Source organism: Symphalangus syndactylus, chromosome 11 (assembly GCF_028878055.3).
Source record: "Symphalangus syndactylus isolate Jambi chromosome 11, NHGRI_mSymSyn1-v2.1_pri, whole genome shotgun sequence".
NCBI classification, from domain to species: Eukaryota; Metazoa; Chordata; class Mammalia; order Primates; family Hylobatidae; genus Symphalangus; species Symphalangus syndactylus.
The window spans coordinates 134,866,413-134,887,392 of NC_072433.2; the positions used below are offsets into that span (position 1 = coordinate 134,866,413).

A 20,980-nucleotide genomic window follows, 5' to 3' on the forward strand; every position below is an offset into this window, starting at 1 on the left:
GAGAATCCCTTGAACCCCGGAGGCGGAGGATGCAGTGAATTGAGATGCACCACTGCACTCCAGTCTTGGCAACAAGAGTGAAACCCCGTCTCAAAAAGAAAAAAAAAAAAAAAAAAAAAGAACACGCAGACAGAAAAGAATGACCTAAGAAGGCACACAAGGAACATCAGCATCTTAAGGAAAGGACTGAAAAGGACTGACAAAAAAAGACTCATTTTTATATAAGGAACACGGGTAAAAAGAAAAAAAATTAAAAGGAAAAGATTAATAGATGATATGGCCAGAGGTTTAAAGAAAGAGACAATGAGATGAAACCAGGAAGCCTCAGCAACACAGAGCTGCCTCCCCAGGCCCTTCCCAGCATTTCCTGCCAGCAGGGCCCCTGCCCCAAGCCAAAAAGGAACCACGTTCACCTCGTCAGGGCTGTTGCACGACAGCCGCACACACCTAAGAAACAAACTACTTCTGGGCCGGGCAACGTGGCTCGCATCTGCAATCCAAGCACTTTGGGAGGCCAAGGCAGGCGGATTGCTTGAGTTCAGGAGTTCAAGACCAGCCTGAGTAACACAGCGAGACGACGTCTCTATTAAACACACACAGAATTAGCCAGGCATTGTGGTGTGCCTCTGCAGTCCCAGCTACTTGAGACGCTGAGAGGCTGAAGCAGGAGGATCACCTGAACCCAGGAGGCAGAGGTTGCAATGAGCCGTGATGGTGCCACTGCACTCCCACCTGAGTGAGTCAGATCCTGTCTCTCTCCAAAAAAAAGAGAAGAAATATTAACTCCTTTGTCCACATAGTAAAACTCAGTCTTCCATTAAATTCAAAAACCCAAACTGATAAATTTTTAAGTAAAGAACAAACACACCTATAGCGAAGCGTGGAAAATTACTGCAGTCACTCCCCAGCTACAGCTGCCACACAGTGGTAGTGTCCCTGCCCTCAAGCTGGTCCCAGGCTCAAACAGGAAGCCACTGCACATATGACCACTGGCCAGGGAAGAGAGGCCAAGACAGCTCGAAGGACTTGCGCATGGCCCAGGAGGCTACACTATGTGTCAAGCACTGGATGCATCTAGATACTCGGCCAACAAACTCCCTGAGAGAGCTTGCACCAGCGCTGCTCCCTCTGAAGCCCAGTTCTCCACCCTAGAGAAGGGGCAGCCCTTCCACATTCACTTCAGCCTTGGGCCACCACAGACATGGCGACCAGGACAAAGAGCCTTCAGTGAAGCTGGCAAAACCACCAGGTGTGATGCACAGAAAGGCCGGCATCAGCTCCCAGTTGCCTGGGCAGAGGAGAAAGAGGATGGCAGGTACACAGGCTGTTAGAAATGGCTTCACCTTGACCCCGAGCGTGGTGGCAAGTGGCCGGCCCAGATTCCCTCACCCCGCTCTGGCACACCGCAGGCCCGCTGCATCGGGCCCGAGTGTAACAGCCGGTGCCCAGGCTGACGACCATGAGCACTGCCCCACGCACACTCAGACCCTTGGGATGAGCATGAAAGACGCCCCAGCCGTGCCCATGGCTACAGCAGCCCCTCCTCACACCCCCTGCCACCCTCCCTAGAGCCCAGCGCTAATGCAACCGCCTCCGGCCTCAGCATGGCACCCCCCCGCCACCCTCCCTAGATTCTAGTGCTAATGCAACCGCCTCTGGCCTCAGCACGGCACCCCCCCCCGCCACCCTCCCTAGAGTCCAGCGCTAATACAACCACCTCTGGCCTCAGCATCCCCGGGACTCACTCACTGACTTCACTGATCAGCCGTGGAACCCTGAATTCAAATCCTACTTCCTAAACATCTTTTGAGGCCTACATTACTCTTGTGATAAAAATAAGGAAAATGCAATTTTCTGGGATTTTGTAGGAAAAAAAGAGAACATAAGTGAAGATATCTAGCAAAGCATGTGCCTCTCACAGACCTTAGGAGTTACTGGGAAACACAAGTGAACAGGCTGCTGTGCAGTGCGGTTTCTAAAAGCAGGAGGAGTACAGAAAAGGCCGCCCCAACCCTGCCTCTGGGAGCAAAACCAAAAACAGCCACAGCCACAGCAGAGAATTCAGAAAAACCACCTGCACAAAGGCCAGAGCAGCCAAGGGAAGCTGGCGGCCCAGGCCAGTGAGCCCTGGGGCCAGGTATCAGGCCCCTTAAAGAGCAGAAAACAGATTTTTTAGGTGAAGCCGACGGTCTGAGGAAATGAGATGAGCTCACACACCTGATGACAGCTTCCTACAGCAATTCCACCCATCTCCACAGGACTCAGACCAAGTCCTGGTGTTAGAATAACTCACTAGGCTACAAAAAAGCTCAAACCCCCACAGGTTCTAGCACCCCTAGCCACCAATACAACTCTGTTCAAGATCCACCTATCAACAGGGGTGGGGTGGGAAGGCAGTCCCCATCCTTAGTCCATTCTTTCTCTGTGGGATGTAGCCAGGGTTTCCCGTGGGTCGTCTTGGGCATGTCACGGCCCTGCCCACAGCACAAAAACATACAGGGGTGAGGGAGATGAGCAAGACAGCCAGCTTTTCAAAAGAGCAGGAAAGGCTGGGTGCCATGGCTCACGCCTGTAATCACACAGCTTTAGGGGGCAGAGGAGGAAGGACTGCTTAAGGCCAGGAGTTCCAGGCCAGTCTGAGCAACATAGCAAGATCCTGTCTGTACCAAAACACACACACACACAGACACAGACACACACACACACACGAAAACTGGTTGTTGTGTTATTAAAAGTTTCCACTATAACACTGAAGTTTAGAATACAGTATTACTAGGCCAAAATATCCTGGCATTTTATAGGATTTCTTTAACAAAACCTGATCACATCTAAACTGGCATCTTTCTGCTCACTTGTCAATTTCAATCTAAATTTATTTATTTATTTATTTTTATTATATATATATTTTTTTTGAGATGGAGTCTCGCTCTGTCGCCCAGGCTGGATTGCAGTGGCGCGATCTCAGCTCACGGCAATTTCCGCCTCCCAGGTTCACGCCATTCTCCTGCCTCGGCCTCCCGAGTAACTGGGACTACAGGCGCCTGCCACCACGCCCAGCTAATTTTTTGTATTTTTAGTAGAGACGGGGTTTCACCGTGTTAGCCAGGATGGTCTCGATCTCCTGACCTCGTGATCCGCCCGCCTCGGCCTCCCAAAATGGTGGGATTACAGCCGTGAGCCACCGTGCCCGGCCTCAATCTAAATTTAAAACACAGTTAGCTGTTCAGCTACAGGGCAGAATTTCACACGGAACAGGTACCTCACAGACGCCAACCCGGTGGGTACGGCCCTTTGAGCGTCACCTAAAGCCTCACAAAATCATCACCAAGCCCAACCCCAAAAGCTGTAGTTACTAAGCCACCAGGATTTGATATTTAGAAACTTTTCCCACTAACAGAAAACAAGCAAGAATAAATTTTAAACAAAGGCTGACTGTACCCAGGAAATGGAGAGAATAAACAGAAAAAGACTCACAGACACTGGTGTTGGGAGTGATGGTCTCGGCCCTCAGACCAGACTAAGACGCCCTCAGACCAGACTAAGACACCCTGCAGAGCTGAGGCCATCAGGAACCAAGCAGAGCCTCGGAAGGGAAACACCTGCCCCTGGGCTACAAAGGCCACCCTCTGCCCTCTGCTTACTGCTCTGGTTCTGCCCTCCAGACACATGCAGGTCTCTAAAGTGGCTGCTATCCTGCTGACATGCTGACACCTTCAGATATGAACAAGAATCTCAGTTTTATTTTTCCTAATAAACAAATCATCCATTTAGCAAAACGTCAACAATACCAAAAGCTATAAAAGCATCCTTGGATTTACAAAGAACCCTCGCTTCTCATTTCCCTTATTTTTCCCATGCCCAGGCAGAGAGCCCTCTGAGCCCATGGGAAGCTTCACAGAAAGGGGTGGGGAGTGGCCAACCGTGGCCAGGACGAGACAGAAACCACATGTGCGTGAGCACGTGTTCTACACAGAGCCTTATGTACTGCGCCACAGAGTAAGCAGAGCCGGGCGGCTCCTGCTGCCAAAGTCAACATGTTCAGGCTGCCCGGCCTCCACAGGCGCTTTCCTGAAAGCTGCCTGCAGAGAGAGGGGTGGCCAGGGCAGGAGGCAGGACCCTGAAGCTGCCTGCAGAGAGGGGGCGGCCAGGGCAGGAGGCAGGACCCTGAAGCTGCCTGCAGAGGGAGGGGCGGCCAGGGCAGGAGGCGGCAGCACAGGGGCTTGGGCCCACGCTGGTTGTCCACACCCAGGGCCACGCCTCCATGATGGTGCCCTCCACCACATCTCCTCTCGTGTGTGCTGGTGCCACCACGGGGGCCCGGGGACCTTTTTGCTCTACGTCTCTTTCAAACTTGCAGCCCTGTGCCAGCAGCCAGCACTGCCTTCAGAATCCCTGCACACAAGTGGTGGGAAACCTCGACTGCACAGGAAGAAGAGCAGGCGGCCCTGGCTGGGCCAGACGCTACACATCTTGCTGTCAAGATGGCCTGCATTTCTTCCTTTTTTCTTTTTCTTCTAATCCTTCTGTCACCTAGAGTTGGAGTGCAGTGGTGTGATCATAGCTCACTACAACCTCTGCCTCCCGAGCTCAAGAGATCCTCCCACCTCAACTTCCTGAGTAGCCATGACAACAGGCACGCACAACCACACCTGGGTAATTTTTGTATCTTTTGGAGAGACAGGGTCTTGCCACGTTGCCCAGGCTGGTCTCGAACTCCTAACCTCAGGCAATCCTCCCACTTCAGCCTCCAAGAGTGCTGGGATTACAGACACCATCTCATGGTGCCTGGCCAGTTTACATTTGGAACCCACCACTATCCCCTTGTTGACAGTAAGTACATCCCAAATCATTTTTCCCAATGGACAACACAAATAAATAATTAAGATCCTTATCCTAGAGTGGGGAAAAAAGAGACTAGAATTCTCAGCAGAATTTGAGGAATCCAATGGCCAGTAACGAAGATGCCTCCCAGAGTCTTCTGGCCATGCCCCATCCCTCCCCTCAGCCAGGCACTGGGAAGAGATGCCTCCCAGAGTCTCCTGGCCGTGCCCCATCCCTCCCCTCAGCCAGGCACTGGGGTGCTCAGGCCACAGTGGACCCTCCATCTCCTTCCTCCTACCTTCCTCTTCTTCCCACTAAAATCTAAGCAAGTTGTAAATGGGCCTTCTGGTGGCAATGACGTGTTAAGACATGCAGAGCCCTTACCCCATTTGCTACAGGAAGAAACAGTGGGACAGGAAAAAGGTACATTGCTGTTTTTCCATCCATAAAGTTCACTTCAATTTAAACAGAACTTACTGAGTACTCTTATGCTAGATCCAGGCAAAATGTTTTTCACCCTCAGATACAAAAACAGAGGAAAACATTCCCTTAAGCCAGCTGTAAAAAATGATGGTATTAAAAAAATAAAACACCGGCCCCATGAGAATCACTGTAGTTAACAAAAGAAATAAAATAACCGCAATATTATAACCAACAAACAAAAAGCCATTCTCAGACCCCCAGCAGGACTGCTCCATGCCTCCCAGGTCAGCAGAGGACAGAGGACAGCAGAGGTCACAGGTCAGCAGAGGTCCCAGCACCCAGAGACACATTCCGGCTAAAAGCACACATGCGGGAAAACAGCTGACAGCCAGAGCTCCCAATGGGGAGCTCCAATGTTCCAAACCCTCCCCCAGGCCCTGGGACTCTCTGCCCATGAACCAGAGCCTGGAGGGGGAGGGAGAAGGAGGGGCGCCGCTCAGCCACAAGTGCCCATTTTCACATGAACAAGTCTAACTTAAACGACACAGCATCTTCTATAAGTTACTGCAGTTTAAAGAGGCCTAGCCACAGATAATTCCTCAGAACTCTAAAATAAAAACTGATTCTACTAAACAATGCAGTTATTTATCTTGGCATAATTACTACACATGTTTCTTTGATAATAATGGAAGTATGGTGTTACCTGTTTCTAAATCCTAACAAAAACTTATCTTGAAAATAGAAGTGGGCCGGGTGCGATGGCTCACGCCTGTAATCTCAGCACTTTGGGATGCCGAGGTGGGCAGATCACGAGGTCAGGAGAGCAAGACCATCCTGGCTAACACGATGAAACCCCATCTCTACTAAAAATACAAAAAATTATCCGGGCGTGGTGGCGGGCGCCTGTAGTCCCAGCTACTCGGGAGGCTGAAGCAGGAGAATGGTGTGAACCCAGGACGCAGAACTTGCAGTGAGCCGAGGTCGCGCCACTGCACTCCAGCCTGGGCGATAGCCAGACTCCGTCTCAAAGAAAAAAAAGAAAGAAAGAAAATGGAAGTGAACTCACAATGGCACCTACAAATCCCTTACAGGCCTGCAAACCTAGTCCTGTGGCTGTCAGCAGCCTCCAGGAACCCCCGGAGCACTCTACGGCAGGACACAGAAACAGCCCCAAGAGTGTACCAGGAACGGCATCTCACAGCCGACAAGCACCCCAGGGGGTGAGGGTGCCAGGGAGACTCTGCACCCCCACAATGCCCTACGGTGCAGAGTGGCCTGCCCAGGAAGAGCCTCTCTCTGCTTTCAAGGCCAGATTGGGAGGAGGCAGGAGGGTGGTACCAAAGACAGCAGCCCTGCCCCTCCCCACCTCCAACCTGGCCACCCAGACAGGGACCCCAGCACACCAACAGCAAGTGGAGGGGGCTCGGCTCTGGCTGAGCAGACTTCCAGCCCAGCCACCACCATGGGCCTGCACACCCTCAAGGATGCGGGCCGTAGGCACAGCTGCTCAGACTGCGCACTCGGGGACACTGAGGCGCACGATCGCACCCGCCTTACATGTTCAACATTTCAGCAAGACGGAACCTGATTACTTTTCTATCTTAAATAGAGATGTCAATTAAACATTTTTGCATTCAAAACATTAAGTCCAAGCTTCTCTTCCTAGGAACAACACCGCCTTTGTTATCATTAACAAACCACTTTCAAAACCCCCACTTTTTTGGAAATGTAATTTGAAAGCCCCATTTCACAGCAAGTATAAATGGAACATCCACATGTTGTTAGGGTCAGCAGCCTGCTGTCGCTCACAGCCACACTCACCGGGAACCGCGTGCTGGGGTCATCAGGGACCACACAGCCGCACCGCCTGAGAGGACTAACCCTTCTGTTTCACCAAGAAAGATGTCAGCTTCAACTACTTTTATACTGGAGAAACAATTTACAAACTAAAGTTGTTTTAAAGCCTCTATTTTCAGGCAGTTTTATTTCTGTAAAGTGTTATTTAATCTCTAAGGAAGTCTTTACAGTAGATATGACTGTGACCACTGTCCTGGGTAGGAGACTGAGGCTCGGAGAGTGGAAGGGAGGGGCCAGGGTCACACAGCTAGCACCCGTCAGCCCATCACACACAGGCTGTTGGGGACCTTGTGTCACTGCGGCCACACCTGGCCCCACCTCAGGGCAGGACCAGCCTAGAATCCATCCAAGCTGGGCACCTAAGTCATGCCCAGATGGGAGAAAAGAGCACAGCAGCATGTACTGAAGAAGCGACTGTGGATCTCATCTGAACTGCTCACATTCCACCCCAAAGAATCAAAGTGAAACACAGGAACGACACAAACACCAAAATGAAAAATATTAGAGAACCCGTAAAATTCTTCTTCTTCTTCATTTGGGACAGGGTCTCACCCTGAGGCCCAGGCTGGAGTGCAGTGGTGTGATCATAGCTCACTGCAGCCTCAACCCCCTGGGCTCAAGTGATCCTTCCTCCCCGCTCAGCCTCCCCAAGTAGCTGAGACCACAGGCACATGCCACCATGCCTGGCTAATTTTTTTATTTTTTGTAGAGATGGGGTCTCGTCACGTTCCTCAGGCTGGTCTCACACTCCTGAGCTCAAGTGATCTACCCACCCCTTCCTCCCAAAGTGCTGGGATTACAGGCGGGAGCCACTGCACCTGGCCAGCTATTCTTTTTTTAAACTCTGCATTTTAATGCCAGATAAAACAATGGAAAACAGGCATTCAAGACCAGCCTGGCCAACACAGTGAAACCCTATCCTACTAAAAACACAAAAATCAGCCAGGCGTGGTGGTGGGTACCTGTAATCCCAACTACTCGGGAGGCTGAGGCAGGAGAATCTCTTGAATCTGGGAGGCGGAGGTTGCAGTGAGCCGAGATCGCACCACTCCACTCCAGGCCCTGCGCAACAGAGCGAGACTCTGCCTCAAAAAAAAAAAACCATGGAGAACCAGCCTCAGCGAGGTCCTCAGGAGGCCCTCACATGCCCATGTGGGTCACGGCACCTCGGGTCACACTGCGCCCACCCTCTGCTCAAGGGGGCCTCTCTGTGGCAACACTGCAGCCTCCCTGGTGGGAGGTCACAACAGACCCCATGCTAAGGGCGTTCCTCGTATTCAATGCAACCACCACAGACAAACAAAAGGCAAAATCAATACTGAGGATCTATAGTTCACAGAAGTGACGAATGGCATTAAACACCTTAGATTATTACTGTGGCATGGTCAAAAATGCCAACATTTCCTGGGTCATCAAACCTAAGTATCAGTACATCTGTTGTTCTCAATGCACTAGAGTGCTAGACAATTAGGCCAATTCCAGGTCCTGTCAGCAGAGTTGCTGACAGTTTGTTCCCCTTTAATCACAGAAGCCTGTATTTTGAATCCATCAATATTTTTTTTTTTTCCAGAGACAGACTCTTGCTCTGTCACCCAGGCTAGAGTGCAGTGTACTGAAACCTCCACCTCCCAGCTCAAGCAACGCTCCTGCCTCAGCCTCCCAACTAGCTGGGATCACAGGCATTCGCCACCACGTCCGGCTAATATTTACATTTTTAATAGAGATGGGGTTTCACCATGTTGGCCAGGCTGGTCTGGAACTCCTGGCCTCAAGTGATCCACCCGCCTTGACATCTCAAAGTGCTGGGATTACAGGCATGGGCCACTGTGCCTGGCCACTAATTGCTGATTAATAATTTTATTTTTCACACTAGTAAGCAGCACTTTGGCCAGGTGTGGTGGCTCACACCTGTAATCCCAGCACTTTGGGAGGGTGAGGCAGGAGGATTGCTTGAGAGCAGGGGTTCAAGACAGGCCTGGACAACGTAACAAGACTCTGTTTCCACAAAAAATAAAAATTAAAATTAAAAAAAGAAAGAAAATGCAGTATTTTGCTTTTCCTTGTCATACATTAAGGTCAGCAGTATCCTTTTCACAAAGAGGCACAGCTCAGACCCTGGGGTGTGGGGTGCTCCCTCATCGCTGCCCTGCTTTTCCCATGTACCTGGCCCCTCCATGGCACCCCTTTTATCACAACCAGGCTCAGTCCACCTCCAGATCTTGAAAAACATCTCACCTGATCACGAACATGCCCACTACCCAGGCTGGCTTCGTTCTAACTACGAACCATCCCGCAGATTGAGAGAAGACAATTCTAGACCTATTTTCAAGGATATCTCAGATTCCCTTTCCTTCAAACCTCACCTCTATTTCCAAGGAAACAATTCAGTCATATGAAAGAAAGCAGTCAGGTGTGTTTTAAAGCGGCCTGACTCCAGGTGACTGAGATAAAGGACAGATACACCAAACTATGAAGCTCCGGAAAGAAGTTGCAGGAAAGGTTCTTTCATGTTTGCTAGGAGTAACAACACAAAACAGATGACGTATTTTCGGACTGTTCACTTTAAAACCATGACTCACACCTGCCCAAAATATGAAAATTTAAATTAGCCAAGTTTTCTCTTCAACTGCTATCAATCCACGTATCAGAGAAAATAACCTGCCAGTCACCACGCGTCTCCGGAAGGAGGGAGGACTCTGCCCTACAGCGACACGTGCTCGGTCAGAGCCAAGGCCAAAGTCTTCACGGAGACTGCTGCCGCTCCTCTCAAAAAACATGCCAGTCACTCCCAGGAGGACGCAAGGAGTCAAGGGCTGGCGAACCAGGCTCCCACTCCTTACCTGCCAACCATACACACTGGTCTCCAGCTCCTAGAAAAAGCCAGAATAGCCATCTAGAGGGTTCAGCAGCAGCACCATGCCCAGAAACACAGGACGACCCGGTGAGACCACCAGGATCCTAGCAAGAGCAGAACAGCTCCCAAGATACAGAATTCTCATCCAAGGACAACCCGCGAGACCACCAGGATCCTAGCAAGAGCAGAACAGCCCCCAGGATACAGAATCCTCATGCAAACTGTTAACACAACATGCTCAGAGCACACAACACACAGCACAGGGTGGGGGTCTCAGTCATCTCCAGACCATCTGAGGATGAAGAAAATTAAAGGAGGATGAGAGGAAATAAACTTTTTTATTGGCTATTAACAACCTATTTAATTTTTCAGCAGATTTCTTCTCACTGTGACACCAGGGATCCCATTCATTAATCCAAAAAAGCTTACCTGTTACCACTCTGAAAACACTCTTAAGTGAAATCCAGAACAAAATTCAAAACATTTTGACAAAACTCTATCAAGTCCAAGAAAACCAACCTGGACACTCATGCATTATTTTGATACTTATTTTTACAAATCAATGACAAAAACATAAATTGATAGAGAATGCAGTGAATATTTACCGATTCCATAGCCGAAAGTCAGTGCTGACGAGGACTGTCTTTTAAATCCAATGGAGGTGTGTCCCAGAGCAGGGCTGTATATATTCTGAAACAAGAGAGTGAGATTAGCTCATGTCAATAATAATTTCAGCCTCAGTTCTTTCATAGCTCTCGTCTCCCTTCATTTGGTCCACACGGTTTATTCCATCGCCCTTCCTCTCCCATAACCCACTGCTCAGCTCCTGGTTACTGTGCCAAGGCCAAAACTTACTTCATTCATCAAATACTTTTACGTCAAAATGCAGCAATTGCAACAACTTAAAGGTAAATCCAAAGTCCAGTACAAAAAAGAGTAAATGACACTGATACAATCTTGTGAAATCACCATAAAACCAGATTTTAGAGGCTCTGGGGCTTTTTATACGTAAGAAACCAAATAACCCAAGTGGGCAATCTCGACACAGAAACAAAACATTACCAGTAAGCTAAGTTTTTAAAAGGCTTTTTTTTTTTTTTGAGACAGAGCTTCACTCTTGTCCCCCAGGCTGGAGTGAAGTGACGTGATCTCAGCTCACTGCAACCTCCACCTCCCCTCCTGGGTTCAAGCGATTCTCCTGTCTCAGCCTCCCGAGTAGCTGGGATTACAGACGCTCGCCACCCACCCCTGGCTGGTCTGGAACTCCTGACCTCAGGTGTTCTGCCCACTTCGGCCTTTCAAAGTGTTGGGATTACAGTCGTGAGCCACCATGCCCGGCCTTAAAAGACTAATTTTAAGTTTAAGAAGCATATTAAGTTTTAAACTACATAAAGGTGCAAAAAAAGATAAGGTGGTGTTCATTTCCACTGAGTATTTTAAGAGGAAAAGATTATACTGCAGTACCATTTTTCAAAAAGCTGAATAAGGTCATGCACAGTGGCTCACGCCTATAATCCCAGCACTTTGGGAGGCCGAGGTGGGCGGATCACTTGAGGCCATGAGTTCAAGACCAGCCTGGCCAACAGGGCAAAACCCCGTCTCTACTGAAAATACAAAAAATTAACCAGGTGTGGTGGCTTGGGCCTGTAACCCCAACTACTTGGGAGGCTGGGGCAGGTGAATCACTTGAATCTGGGAGGCGAAGGTTGCAGTAAGCCGAGACTGCGCCACTGCACTCCAGCCTGGGTGACAGAGCAAAACTCATCTTTAAAAAAAAAAAAAAAAAAGGCAGCTGAATACAACTATATAATCTCCCTGAAGAGCTCTGGGGACTCCAAGAATAAAACAAACCAGTCTAAATGGGGAAAAAAAAAATCTATACCCATGTTACTTCAGTCCCATCCAAACATCAGGCTCTCCTCCAACTCCAAACACTTCCATGTGCAGAACCAGGGAGGGAAGCATATACAGGATTGAAGGCAGCTCCCAGGACAGGGCTTGCTGGTGCAGGGTTCCCCGGCTCTGCACTTAGCATCCGAGAGAATCGCGTGTTTCCTGAGCAACACTCATGGCACGTGCGTTTTGCAAAGATGGAGTGAGGTTTTTACTCCTTACACTACTGGACAGGATTGTTCAAAGCTGCCATTAACCTCAAGGACCATTAAAAGTAAGTGTGTGATGAGTTCACTGGCTCACGCCTGTAATCTCAGCACTTCAGGAGGCTGAGGCAGGCGGATTGCTTGAGCCCAGAAGTTGGAGACCAGCCTGGGCAACACAGCGAGTCCCCATCTCTATAAAAAATTCAAAGAATTAGCTGGGCATGGTGGCGTCCGCCTGTAGCCGGAGCTACTCACACGACTGCACAGCAGCCTCAATCCATCAATCGATAAAAATAAATGTGAATACGCAGCTTCTCGTCACCACACATCCTGGTTTCAGTGAAAAGCAGCAAGTGTGCCAAGAAGCTTTCTGTAAAAGAGCTCAGAGAGGGGAAGAGCATCAGCAGCAGGAAGCCAGCGAGGAACCCCAGCATCGACCTCCAGAGTCCTGAGAGCACTCAAAGCGTCATGAGTCCAACGATTTGCAAGCTCAGTGCCACTGGCATTTGGGTTCAGCGCGCAACAGAGTTGAGCAGCGTCGGTCTTCTAGATGCCAGTAAGGCCACCCAGCAAATCCTGGCAACCAAAAACGTCTCCAGACGATGTCCGCTAAAGGGCAAAACACACCGGTGAGAACTGCTGCTTTAATGCAGCTGCTGTTTCCCACGTATGAAGAAACTGGGCACAAATCAGGTGAAAGTGAAAGAATCAGTTAAAAGTGAAACAAAACTCAGTTTTCTGTTGTCTTAGGATCCCACAGGGTATGAAAAGCAAGTTGGGAAGAGAAAAATTCTGGTCTAAAGGTCTTTTCTTTCTGACTGAGAGACAATCTCAGTAACTGATCCCATTATTTCTGGAAGACAATACCAATCCAGAGCCTCTAAAATATCTGGAATAAACATTACAGATTTTTTTTAAGAGACAGGGTCTCACTGTGTTGCCCAGGCTGGGAATGGAGTGGTGAAAACACAGCTCACTGTGGCCTCAACCTCCTGGGCCCAAGGGGTCCTCCCACCTCAGCCTCCAAAGTAAAGAAATTTTCTAAGGTATGAAAAAAAGCTTCATTTAGAACAAATGTTCACATCAAAACCACCACCACACTATAAACAAGCTATGTCGTCAAACAGAAAAGCACCAGGCTACACTTCTTACTGCCAGCTCCTGCCTACAGCAAATCAGGAATCAACAGGTCTGCGGAGGCTGAGTGCAGACAGAGACCACGGAGACACGAAGGGTCAGTGTGTGATGACGGAGTCAGGGAGTCAGCGATGGGACCATCACCCGTCCATGTCTGGAGGCGGGGCTGAGACACGAAGGGTCAGTGTGTGATGACGGAGTCAGGGAGTCAGCGATGGGACCATCACCCATCCATGTCTGGAGGCGGGGCTGAGACACGAAGGGTCAGTGTGTGATGACGGAGTCAGGGAGTCAGGGATGGGACCATCACCCGCCCATGTCTGGGGGTGGGGGTGGGGGTGGGGTAACCAAAACCAGAATCCAGATAAAACATCAGGGAACTGCTTCTACCTATGGAAATGGCAACAGGACAAGATGATAACAGAGGTGCTGAGGAGTCCACTACACACATTCCGTGTTGGAAAACCCAGGAGATATTTTGAATACTAATGGCGGTTCTCTCTGAATGGCGGGCAATGCAAGGTTTTAAAGTTCTCTTACTACTCTGGACTCCTTACTGTCATCAACTCCTTTAATGCACTAGCTGCCACATTAGGGATGGGGAAAGAAAATTATTTAATACAGAAAACGGGTAAAAAGTTAAAGTTACATAAGAAGAAAGAGCTCTAGGCCAAACCTATAATCCCAGAACTTTAAGAGGCCGAGGTGGGAGGATCACTTCAGCACAGAAGCTCAAGGCTGCAGTGAGTTAAGGTGGCACCACTGCACTCCACCTGGGCGAGCGACTGAGACCCTAAGAATATCCAAACCATTAAAAGAATTTTTTTACAGAATTTTTCTTCTAAAAAAAGCAATTTTTAAAAAAAAGGATCTTGGATGTTATCACCAAAAAGAAGTGGTATCTGAGGCGATGGATACAGTAACCACCCTGGTCTCGTCGGTAAACAAGGCATCCATGGACGGAGGCATCCTACCGGACTCCACTAACAGGTGCGACTATGGGTCAATAACAAACACGCTTTTCAAAATGTCAAGTAATAACATGACATTCGCGCTGACCCAATCGCACCCCACTTCTTCCAACATCCTGGGCTCTCCCTTCACTTTGCTGCATGAGAGCTGCTTTACTCACTGCTCTCGACAAACAGTCACGGCCACAAGCACCATCCAAAACAGAATCACAGCCTCCCTGGGAAGGAAGCTGGGCAGACCTGATGCTTATTTTTGGAAAGGAATGGAAGTTCAAGATTGCTAATGTTTTTATTACAGTCTCCCTTTTCTCCCCTAAGAGAATCACAAGTTGTAGGCGACTCTGACTGACACAACTGAGTTAATGTTTAATTCACTCGCACTTTAATCACTTTTTACTTTTTTTCTTTCTTTATATCAAAGCACATCAATAATCACCTTTTTCAATCAGGAGATCTACAACTGCTAATCATAGTCAAGATGAGCAATTCTTTCTATCCACACTGACTAACTCCAACTGACAGCAAAGAAAAACCATGAGGCCTGTGGCTGCCCCACACCGCTGTTCCTTCAGATAACCAAGGGCCACGCTGGTTTCACAGCTGTGAGCTCAGGCCCCTCAGCTCCCTCCCGTGAGCCAACTTCCCAACACCCTCAGAGCCCAGGTGTCCATGTTAGCAAAGACAGGTCCCTACACTGGCCTTGGTCTCAAAATGCTGTTAGCCAGAGCACTTTTTCAAACATGACCTTATGCAAACAATGATTTTCATTCGCGTTAGGCTGAGTGGGAGGGTCCACAGGGGAGCCACTGATGATGGGCATCTGCCCCCGACACTGGCTGACTAACCAGCACCAATAACCCTGGGCTCCGAACGGGAGTCACACCAGCCTGTCTCAGGGCCAGGTCTGCCTTTTCCCTACTTCCCAGAGAACGGCCGCAGTGCATTCCTTTCATGAAACGCTGTGAGTACAGGAGCATATGGATGGGTTTTAAGAGACTGGTGCAGAGCTGTGGCTTTCCTGATAAATACTTTTTCAGTAACTTCAAATACATGCACAGAGAAGGCATGAGATGTGTGGTTAGAGTTAACCTGAAAGGACAAGGTGGTGCCTGCAGCAGCAGGCACTCAGCACCTGACCCAACTCGACTCAGACATGTGAGCCCACCATTACTAGAGATCAAAAACGGTCCAATAACCCCCACTCGGTTGTTCATAGCTGTTTTACTCATAAGCAACAGAAACTGGAATCAGCCCAGATGTGCTTCGATGGTGTAAGAAAACGTTTTAAATGGTCCATTTTCCAGGCATTATAAATCTACGCAATGGCAGCCAGCCTGCGGATGTAACAAACCGCACGGCTCATGCACCTGGAAGGTCAACAAGCGAACAAAATGTAGAGGAGGGGTCAGCCCATAAATGGGAAGAAAGTTTCGGTATTAGGAAATCAAAACTTAAGCGGGTAAGGGGACGGGGTACAACCCTGTAAGGGGGATAATGAAACTCAGGCGACCTCCAGGAAGATTGTAACCCCACAGTGCTCGACCAATGAGGAACTGGGGGAGGGACTTGCATGCGAGGAGATAAACTACCTGCTGTGACTGCCCCGGGTGTGCCTGCCTACCAGGCACCTGATCTTGCAAGACTGACATTAAGAATCTTGCTTCCTGGCTGGGTGCAGTGGCTCATGCCTGTAATGCCAGCACTTTGGGACGCTGAGTCAGGCGGATCACCTGAGGTTGGGAGTTCCAGACCATCCTGGCCAACATGGAGAAACCCAGTCTCTACTAAAAATACAAAATTAGCCAGGCGTGGTGGCGCACGCCTGTAATCCCACTACACGGGAGACTGAAGCAGGAGAATTGCTTGAACCCAGGAGGCGGAGGTTGCAGTGAGCCAAGATTGTACCTCTGCACTCCAGGCTGGGTGACAAGAGCAAAACTCTGTCTCAAAAAAAAAAAAAAGACAAAGAAAAAAGTCTCGCTTCCACTGTTCTGTGTGTCTCCAAGCCCAGTCTTTGGGTGTGGACGGGTGAATGTGTGTTTCTCACCATGGGTGATAGATAAATAAGGTGCGTCCACCCACGCCATGAGACCACTCAGCAGCAAAAAAGAGCAAACATTTCGCTGAGCAAAAAGGCCAATCGAAAAGGCTACATTTCTACGATTCCATTTATATGACACTCTTATGACAAATTTTAAAAATGGAGGACAAATTAGTGGTTCTCAGGGGTTAGGGACCAGGGTGGGGAGATGGGCTGGAAGGGGCAAATGTGGCTAGAAGAGGGCAAACGGCAGATCCTTGCGATTGTGGAACTATTCAGTAGCGCAACAATGCAGGGACGGGAGCCCCCAGTGGTGAACACGCACAGAACTCAATCTCTCTCTTTAACACACACATACAAGTAAACCTCAGGCAACCTGAGTTAAGACTGGTCAGCGATACCGTGTCCACATTCTGGCTGTGACGTTCTATTAACGCCGCAGTTCTCCAATGTGTTACCATTCAAAGAGAAGAGGAGACTGGCCGAAGTGTACAAGGGGCTCTCAAAGATTTCTTATAACTGTAAGTGAAAACACAAGCTCAGGCCAGGCGCGGTGGCTCACGCTTGTAATCCCAGCACTTTGGGAGGCCGAGGCGGGCGGATCATGAGGTCAGGAGATCGAGACCACGGTGAAACCCCGTCTCTACTAAAAATACAAAAAATTAGCCGGGCGTGGTGGCGGGCGCCTGTAGTCCCAGCTACTCGGAGAGGCTGAAGCAGGAGAATGGCGTGAACCCGGGAGGCAGAGCTTGCAGTGAGCCGAGATTGCACCACTGCACTCCAGCCTGGGCGACAGAGTGAGACTCCGTCTCCAAAAAAAAAAAAAAAAAAAAAAAACACAAGCTCAAAGTATTAAAAAAAAAAAAAAGTCCAAAAAAGAAAGAGTCCAATATTGACAATTTCATATGGTTTTATCTAGTATCAACTCACTTTAGCCTCACAATAATCCCACAAAGTAGGTATCATTATTATCTCCCCTTTGCAGATGAGAAAACTGAGGCCCTAGAAGTGTGAGAAATTTACTCAAGGTCACATTTTAAATGGCGGGGCCAAGACTTGAAACCAGGCTGGCTGGCTCCAGAGCCCACACTCTTCACCACGATCAGTCTTGAAACTGGAAATGGAAAACATGAACATGCATCTGCTATTATTATGGCTTAAAAATCTCCTTACAATGTAACTTTAGAGGACTTAAACGGAACACTAAAGACCTACGATCCAGCCTCATCTCATTTTAGTTCTCAGTCAAAAAAAAGACACAGCCAATTGGATTCCACTCCCACAATGGTGCCAGGAGCCCCACAATCCCAAGGCCAGCTGGTGCGGACAGGTCATCTATCTGCTCTGATCATGCCATTCTCCTGACCTTGGTCTCCTTCGTTTCTTCGGGCTGAGGGCAGAGAAGGTGCGCGGTTATTTCGTTTTTTTCAGGCTGGGGGCGGAGAAGGTGCGCAGTTATTTTGTTTTTTCGGGCTGGGGACAGAGAAGGTGCAGTTATTTGTTTCCTGTTTTTGGTGTTTCTTTTTTAAGGATGAGGTACTATTTGTTTCGTTTTCTCTGATTTAAAGTGAAAGAGAAGGCTCCAAGGAATAAAGGCAACTAAGCAAACTTCAGAACTGAGGTGAGCGTGAGGAGGAGCTAGAAGGAAAACCAGGCTTCCTTCTTCAGTGCAAATGTTTCTTTTTACTACAGGAAAAAACAAAACAGGAAACAAAATTAATGTTCCTAAACAATTCTCTTTCTAACATTTAGCAGAATAAGGTACAAAGTGGATGAATGCAGAATGAGAACAAGAGGGAATGATTTCACACAACTGTTCTTCCCTTTCCATAATGCCTGCCCTGAAAGGAATCAAACTCCTTTGCTAAAGAACAAAAGCCAACGATGGAAGGCAGGAGAACCTTCAGTCCTCAGAGAAGGCATCCGACTCCTGCCAGAACCTTCCCTTCCTCACCGGATCCAGGGGAATGGCAAAAACAATTCGTGTTTGAAAGTAAACAGACACGCAGCTATAATGAAAAAAAAAAGGAAGCTGTAGATCAGAAACTGGGAAATACCTGAAAATTAGAGGAGGACAAAGGCATGAAATCAAACTAGAGAAAGTGACGCAAAAGCCAACAGTGGGAACAGCCCCAATAACACACAGGAGAAGGTGGAGGAAGGACAGTGCTGGACTCTGCAATACCTGCCTCCCCACCGCAGGAGGCCCGGCTCCACAACACCCCAACCAGCGCCAGATGAGTTCACAAACTCCCTGAGCAACAAACGCCAACTCCCTGCTTGGCTTCAGTAAAACAAGCCTTGATAGGGAACGAGAGGCTCTGATGGTCACTTAAACATCACACACACACACACACACACACACACACACACACACACACACAAATCTGAAATCCTGACCAACGAAGACACAAGACCAACCTTTCAGAAAGCCTAAAACAGGCATATAGATGACCAATTTATTTCTAGCTCTTAGTAAACCCACAGAATTCCAAATCAGCATCACACTCTAATGGCAAAACTCAAAAGAAAATATGAATATATTGTGATCTACTTGTCTCTGGAGCTCACGGTTGGCCTCACCATCTTATGATCAGCATCATGGACACTGGGAAACAGAGAAGACAGAGAAATCCGGGAAGCGGCTGTTTCACTTCAGTGTGAAGCTCCTACTCAACAATCGCTTAGTTATTTGTGACATCTCACAACACTCATCTGTTCTGTTTCTACAAAATGAATAATCCAAGGGTGGTAGACATCAGGACACCTGTTACCAGCCTGTCTTTTGCCAAGTAGGAACCTCAGAATCAGATACAACTCCATGAAGAACCATCCCTTGGTATGCAACAAGGTCTTCAGTCAGTCAGTCAATGAATTCAGCAGAGCTGCATGATACAAGATCAATATACAAAAATCAGCTGTATCATCATCATACACAAGCAATGAACAATCTGAAAAAGATAAAGGAAACATTTCCATTGAAAACAGCATCAAAAAGAATATTTAGCAACAATTTGACCAAAGAAGTGTAAAACTCGTATTCTGTAACCACAAAGCACTGTTGAAAGAAACTGAAGACCTAAATAAGTAGGGGGAAAAAAATCCCATATTCATGGATGAAAAAACACAGTGTCTTTACGACAGCAACATCCCCCAAGGTGACCTGATGATTCAGTGCAGTAACTATCAGAATTCCAACTGCCTTTTTTCAAAAGTGATGCAAAAATCTACATGGAATTGTAAACCTCTTCCATACTACAACTTACAGAACTATACAAGTTTTTCTTAAAACTTTTTTGAGGGTAGAAAAGACATAATTGAAATGTCTAGGGGCCGGAGTGGTGGCTCACTCCTGTAATTACAGCAGTTTAGGTGGCCAAGGCGGGAGGATCACTTGAAGTCAGGAGTTTGAGACCAGCCTGGCCAACGTGGCGAAACCCCATCTCTACAATAAATACAAAAAAATTAGCCGGGTGTGGTGGTGCATGCCTGTAGTCCCAGCTACTCAGGAGGCTCAGGCAGGAGAATTGCTTGAACCCAGGAGGCAGAGGTTGCAGTGAGCTGAGATCGTGCCACTGCATTCCAGCCTGGGAGACAGAGTGTGCCTCAAAAAAAAAAAAAAAAAGAAAAAAAGAAAAAAGAAAAAAGTCTAGTAATCATACGATGCCAGGTTTTTCTAAAATGATTATTTTTAATTATTAAGGGGGGGAAAATAAGACAAGGGGACTGATTTGACATTTTTTAAAAACTCTTTAGTTCGAAAGGTCTAAAATTCTTCAATAACCTAGTGCGTCTAATCCCAGCACTTTGGGAGACCAAGGCAGATGGATCAGTTGAGGTCAGCAGTTTGAGACCAGCCTGGCCAACATGGTGAAACCCCATCTCTAATAAAAGTACAAAAATTAGCCAGGCACGGTGGCGCGTGCCTGTAATCCCAGCTACTTGGGAGGCTGGCGTGGGAGAATCACTTGAACCCAGGAGGCAGAGGTTGCAGTGAGCCAAGATCGTACCACTGCATTACAGCCTGGGTGGCAGAGCAAGACTCCATCTCCAAAAAATAGATTAATTAATTAAAATAAAAATCTTTGGCCGGGCACGGTGGCTCACGCCTATAATCCCAGCACTTTGGGAGGCCAAGGCGGGCAGATCAGAAGGTCAGGAGATCGAGACCATCCTGGCTAACACGGTGAAACCCCGTCTCTACTAAAAATACAAAAAAATTAGCCAGGCGTGGCGGTGTGCACCTGTAGTCCCACCTGCTGGGGAGGCTGAGACAGGAAAATGGTGTGAACCCGGGAGGTGGAGCTTGCAGTGAGCCGAGACTGTGCCACTAAAGTCCAGCCTGGGTGACAAAGCAAGACTCCATCTCAAAAAAAAAAAAAAAAATTACACCAATGTCATAGGCCAGGCATGGTGGCCCATGCCTGTAATTCCCAGCACTTTAGCAGGCTGAGGTGGATGGATCACGAAGTCAGGAGTTCGAGACCAGCCTGGCCAACATGGTGAAACCCCGTCTCTACTAAATATACAAAAATTAGCCAGGCATGGTGGCCGGCGCCTGTAGTCCCGGCTACTCGGGAGGCTAAGGCAGGAGAATCACTTGAACCCAGGAGGCGGAGCTTGCAGTGAGCCAAGATTGTGCCAATGCATTACAGCCTGGGCGACACAGCAAGACTCCATCTCAAAAAATAAAAATAAAAAAATAAGAATACACCACTGTCCCTGAATGTGTACTGTTCTTTTAATTTAGAATGTGAGCCCACAATGATTTGTACAG

The 20,980-nt window shown here is 48.3% G+C and overlaps 1 protein-coding gene across 4 annotated transcripts in view; it reads right to left on the reverse strand.

Annotated features, from left to right (window-relative positions):
* The window catches only part of ANKRD11 (ankyrin repeat domain containing 11), a 221,248-nt gene that overhangs the window by 135,166 nt on the left and 65,102 nt on the right, over nt 1–20,980 (reverse strand). For 3 of the 4 annotated variants that reach the window (XM_055232845.2, XM_055232849.2, XM_055232844.2), the window contains exon 2: nt 10,561–10,645. The gene's annotated coding sequence lies outside the window, so the exon portion shown is untranslated. Of the gene's footprint in view, nt 1–10,560; nt 10,646–11,837; nt 12,628–20,980 lie in introns of those variants that run through there. The other variant, XM_055232847.2, reaches the window with a different exon arrangement.